Raw genomic sequence first — 6,303 nt, 5'->3', positions numbered from 1 at the left:
AAGATTCAGGCTGGACCTAACAATGCCTATTCCCCATATCAGAAAGCTTAAGGACTGCTTTAGACGTCATAACAACTCCAGAGAACTGAATGTTTGCTCTACAGTGTAAAACAATATCTATGATATGACATTAAAAACAAATAATTATTTCTGATTCAACCCAGATTGAAGAATCTGGTTATGCTGTAGAGCTTTGCAATCATGTTTTCATCTGCCAAGTTAATGACAGTGAGCCTGTCAACTCCCAATTGCTCTTCTCCAAGCTAAACAAGCCCAGTTCCATTGGGCATTCCTCATAAAACTTGCTTTCCAGAACTTTGATGATTTTTGTCACTTTTTTTCTTAACATACTCCATCCCCCGCTTCCTTTGCTATTTCATGGTAAATGTGATATATCACAAGGCAAGGTTCGAAAACCAACCTTCCCTCCCTCCCTCCTTCCTTCCTTGCTGTTGAGTTCTGAATAAATCAGAACAGAGTGGCATAATTAGTTCCTTTGATCTGGAACCCATACTTCTCTTGAGATATTAAAAATTTTATTACCTTTTGTGTCCCCCACAGTATACTGTTGATTCAAGTGAAGTTTGTAGTTTACTACGACCCCTAGTTCTTTTTCACAGGACATAATGTACCCCATTCTATTTTCTTTGGCTGGCACTCTATGTCTTCTTGAACAATAACCCCTTGGGGATTGCTATAATTATACATTTCATCAGGAACATTAAGACCCAAATTTTATGTATTGATCAGCTATATAAATAGTAGAAAGTTCACCATATCAGATGACATGCAACCTTTGTAAAAATCTACCGTTTCTCTTTTGCTGTACTCGTTGAAATCTGTATCAAACTTGAACCATGCGGATATTTGTCTCCTTTCTTGCTTTCTTTTCCTGGATGCTCTTGTTTTCTCCAGGTAAGGCATACATTATGTTTGCGACTCATTGTGTTTTTATCAGTGCACAGCATTTATAGAAATGTCCTTCAGCATCCCATTTGAAATTATTTTCTTCCTATAAGTTATTTTCTTCTTCATTGTAGCGTCCAGCTTTCACAATTATACTCAGAAATTGGAAACATGGACAATCCTGGCTTTGTCTCATACTTTCCAAGGGCGAAAGAAGATCTTAAAGTTAGCACCGGTTCATAGAGGAAATGCGATCATGAAGATATGTCCCAAATCATATGGTTTCAGATTAGAAGAATCAACTTTCCTCCCCCACACAGCTTTGCCACCTCCGCCAGTAAAGAATGCAGTAGAAAGTAGATCCAGCCATATCTACTTTCTGGGGGGCAGAGCTACAGAGGTTAGTATTCTGCCCCTTTGTTCATTCTACAAGAAGAAATTGAGCCACCCTCTCATCCACTAACAGTGTAATTCCTTGGTTGCCTATGACAGACGGGGAGGAATCCCCCCCCCCATGTCCTAGGGGGGTTTACCCTACACTGTTTCAAAGGGCAACTTTGGAAGTTGTGGTGGCTTAAACAGGCTATATCAGAAAACAGTAAGGGGTTGACATTTTGGTGTATACCAAGGCACCTCCTTTGTGTGTAGGTCAGGAATGGAAACCCTCACCTGTGGTTTAAATAATCCAGGTGAGAGCGAAAGGAAATGGCCTAGGAATGGGAGATTCCGACCTCAATTAATCCTTGGGGCAAAATTCTCTGTCACGTTTCCCTTAAAGGTCAACTAAGATTAGTTTAGCCAGGGACCTGGTGTTTCACCCAAATTGGGCCAAAGGATAGGTCAGGAAGGACCACTACCTCGGCTTCATTCCACAATAAATTCATACAACACGTTAGAATTAGCTGCAAGTTACAAGTTACAAAGTTTAATTAGGAAACATTCAATAAAGTTGCCCATAATTTAACCTGTACCTGTTGTGTTATCTCTTCTTTTTTTTGGTGGGTTGGATGGCAAAAGATATTCTACCAAAAGATGAAGAACTATTTTTAACTGCATGTGGAATAAAACACCTTAGGGGGTGGTTGCTTCCCCACTTTTGGAGATCTTTAAACAATGGTTGGATGGGTATCTTTCAAGAATGAGTGAGTGTTATTGCATGGTAGGAGTTGGAATAGATGGCCCTTAAGGGCCCTTACAAATTTAAGATTTCTTTCAGTCCAAATAATACACTCCTAGGGATGAGATACATAGTACTATTATATCAGCCAGCATGTCAACGACTTAAATCAAGAAATAGTTTTCTTAGATCTACAGAGGCACTCGCTGGATCACCTCAGCAAGCGAGAGTTCAAAAGTGGCAGGCCCAAACCCAGTACCTCAATCCGTGGGTGATACCAGATGAGAGACTCCCCCCTGGGCACACAGAAGACTGGGCGACTTGGAAGGCGCTGAACAGACTGCGCTCTGGCATCACGAGATGCAGAGCCAATCTTAAGAAATGGGGCTACAAAGTGGAATCCACAACATGCGAGTGTGGAGAAGAGCAAACCACTGACCACCTGCTGCAATGCAACCTGAGCCCTGCCACATGCACCATGGAGGACCTTCTTGCAGCAACACCAGAAGCACTCCAAGTGGGCAGATACTGGTCAAAGGACATTTAATCAGCTACCAAGTTTGCGAAATTTGTGTTTTTTTATCTGTTTGTTTGTTTTGTTCTGTTAGAAATATAATACAATGTTCTGGTTGCGGATGACACGATAAATATTTACTAGTTTTATCCACCATGCGTTGCTGTGGCCAGCCTTCCCTCCCTCTTTCTCTCCTTCCTTTTTTTTCTTTCCTTCACACCTTCTTTCCTTCTCTTCCTCTTCCCTTTCTTCCCCCCTTTTCTTTCACTTCCTCTTTCTCCCCGATCTTCCTTCTCTACCTATTCTTGGACTACAACTTCCAGCAGTCTGCCTGATCTATCCATCCATCCATCTATCTATCTATCTATCTATCTATCTATCTATCTATCTATCTATCTCTATCTACTCTCTCTATCTGGAGGATTGCTGAGAGTTGCAGTCCAGGAATAAGAAATTGGAAATATGCAGGGACTGGGATGCTTTCAACGAAATCCAAGCTTGCATCTTGGAAGCAGTGCATTTGGATCATCCTCCTCTACTAAAGGGCCTGGTCTAGGGGATGCTAGGAGCCGTAGTCTGGAAGAGAGTGTGGATATGCTACTGTGTATTTTGTTTGCTGAGAGAGTCATTTTTGCGCATGCACTATACCATCTTTTTGTTTTTTGTATTTAAGTACCTTCTGCTGTGTTTTTCAGTGTTTTATGAGTGATGATCACTCATTGGCCTGATAGGTGTATTGTGTCCAAATTTGGTGTTAATTCGTCCAGTAGTTTTTGAGTTATGTTAATCCCACAAACTAACATTACATTTTTATTTATATAGATTTGCAGTATTTGTATACCACCCTTCTCAATCCCGAAGGGGACTCAGGGTGGTTCACAGTGTTGTACTATCCCACGTTCAACAGCACAGTGGGATGACTCACAATTCTCTCCTAAATTGCTCTTTGCAGGAGGTAATGCTCAGAGTGACATAGATACTCCTGAGGAGTGTGAAAAGGCTGAAGGTTGGTGCAGAGATGAGCCATGCCAGATTGGCCCCATGGAAGTTGGAACATGTGGAGACGCAGGGGATTATTGCTGCTCAGGGTAAGATAGATTGCCTTCTAGCAACAAGAAACACCCAAATTGAACATGCATTCCCATTTTCATATCATTGTTTACTCCTATTTGTATATGAAACAGTATTCTGAAACTAGGTTCTTGTGGGTTTTTCCGGGCTATAGAGCCATGTTCTAGAGGCATTTCTCCTGACGTTTCGCCTGCATCTATGGCAAGCATCCTCAGAGGTAGTGAGGTACCTCTGAGGATGCTTGCCATAGATGCAGGCGAAACGTCAGGAAAAATGTCTCTAGAACATGGCTCTATAGCCCGGAAAAACCCACAAGAACCTAGTGATTCCAGCCATGAAAGCCTTCGACAGTACAGCATTCTGAAAATTAGGTGTCTTGTAATGGAATAAACAAGGTCTTATAATGGTTTTCTCCAGCCACCAAAAATGATATTGATTTCTTAAGAAGAAGAAAAAATATTTTAGAAGTAAAATTACTAACACCCAGAAATGATTGCTACTGTCATTTCTAGAACTGCTTTAACAATCAATGGATCAGCCACATTGATCAATGGATCAGCCACACTGATCCATGACCAAATTAATTAGATTGCCTTATATGCTCGAGTATAAGCCTAGTTTTTGAGCCCTTTTTTAAGACTGAAAAAAATCTCCCCCGGCTTATACTCGACTCAAGTTTATTTATTATTTTACATTATTATTATTATTATTATTATTATTATTATTATTATTACATTAGGAGCCCCCGGTGGCGCAGTGGGTTAAACCCCTGTGCCGGCCGGACTGAAGACCGACAGGTCGCAGGTTTGAATCCAGGGAGAGGCAGATGAGCTCCCTCTGTTAGCTCCAGCTCCCCAAGCGGGGACATAAGAGAAGTCTCCCACAAGGATGATAAAAACATCAAAAATCATCCGGGCATCCCCTGGGCAACGTCCTTGCAGACGGCCAATTCTCTCACACCAGAAGCGACTTGCAGTTTCTCAAGTCGCTCCTGACCCGACAAAAAAAAATTATTACATTTATCATTTTACTCTCTTTATTATTGTTATCATTACATTTCCATTATTTTACTCTATTATTACATTTATTATTTTACTCTATTATTACTGTTATTATTACATTTCCATTATTTTATCTATTATTATTATTATTATTATTATTGCATGTATTATTTTATTCTCATTATTATTGGAAGGATACAAAGGCACATTTACCCTGAAGAGGGTTAGAATAATGGTTTAATCAGAGTTGGACAGTCTTATCTTAAATTACAGTTTCATGTAAATATTCTACAGCCTTGAACCTCCTGATGCCTCGATTCATGTTATTTTATTGGGATCTATTTGCATTTTGAAATTTACCAGTAGCTGTTGCATTTCCCACCCTCAGCTTATAGTCGAGTCAATCCGTTTTCCCAGTTTTTGGTGGTAAAAATAGGTGCCTTGGCTTATATTCAGGTCGGCTTATACTCCAGTATATACAGTACTTCAATGTATAGCTTAAATTGCATGAAGGCCCCAGATATCCTCTGAGTGGAAAACTACAGAGGGATCAGTTCTGTTAGGTGCTTGGATGGAAGGTTACTAAAACTGTGAATACAAAGCTGTTCTCTTTCTACAGAAATTACTGAAATGGAAGAACAGTTCAGCAAGAATTATTGTCTTCAATGCCAAACCAACTTCCTGCCAACTGACACAGAGAAGAGGTTACAGTGGAGTCAAATTCATGCACAACTGATGGAGTCATCAATTTAATTTTCCTAAGAACACATGTAATATCTGAAATAAATAGATAATAGATGATCAAAACATGTTTTTTCTCTGCCAGTTTTTGCTTGTACATGCAGACACTGTGTCTATGAAAAGAAAATGAATTTGCTTTCTGTTTGTTAGATAGGGGAAGGCAAGGCTCAGCTCCAAGGACCTTATCCCCCCCCCCCCACCAGTTTATTTGCCACAAAAGTCCATTTTGGCCTCCCCCTCAACTTCCCCCAAAGATAACAGAGTTGCTAACCATACAATGGACATAGTTAGATCTGAGAAATAAGTGATTGCACAATGCGTTTATATGTAAAACAATTCAACAATATTCCGTGGACTTTTCCTCCTATTTGTCAATTCTTCTCATGAAGGTGTTTTCCACTTTGGTTCTTAAACCAAACCTTCCAACCACCATACAACCCCTTTTTCATAATTATCTTGAGACCTTGTTTGCCAATTACTTTGAACTTGTATATTCGGATTAGTTATTTTATTAATTAAAGCAAGCATTTATAATTAAAAAGCAAAATCTTGGGACACCAGAGCCTCCCCCCCCCCCCCCCCGGTGCCCTTTTTTGGAAGTTTACTTCTAAGTAGGATGATGAGGCTCCCTACAGAATTTAAGATTTTTTGGAAGAAAAAATTAGAAGTGAATTCTTCCCATTTTGGTTTCTATTTTATTTTTCACTAGCCTGGGGACCCGGCAATGCACACGTTACTTGAGAAAGGTGTGCTGTCGCGCACTGGGCCTGAAATAATGTCTGTTTACAGGATATGCTTTCTGTATGCCCAGCGGGACACCGGGGTGCCTCAAAGGCATTACTTGTTTTGGGAAGTTTGGTAATATCTCTAGATGCAGGGTGAACTACAACTCCCATGTGGGTGGATCAACCCCCCCCCCCCCCCAAACAGGCATTGCAGTAGTCTCTGAAACT

The 6,303-nt window shown here is 40.4% G+C and overlaps 1 long non-coding RNA gene across 1 annotated transcript; it reads left to right on the top strand.

The window, feature by feature from the left end:
* The first annotated feature begins 806 nt into the window (after positions 1 to 806).
* LOC132762140 (uncharacterized) lies at positions 807 to 5,416 on the top strand. The gene is made up of 3 exons (XR_009630111.2): positions 807 to 915; positions 3,490 to 3,625; positions 5,229 to 5,416. It is a non-coding gene; the product is annotated as an uncharacterized lncRNA (long non-coding RNA).
* Positions 5,417 to 6,303: the final 887 nt, after the last annotated feature.

This window comes from Anolis sagrei, chromosome 1 (genome assembly GCF_037176765.1).
Source record: "Anolis sagrei isolate rAnoSag1 chromosome 1, rAnoSag1.mat, whole genome shotgun sequence".
In the NCBI taxonomy this organism is placed as follows: Eukaryota; Metazoa; Chordata; class Lepidosauria; order Squamata; family Dactyloidae; genus Anolis; species Anolis sagrei.
The sequence above is the reverse complement of the archived record's forward strand: the minus strand, read 5'-3'. Positions and strand labels throughout refer to the sequence as shown.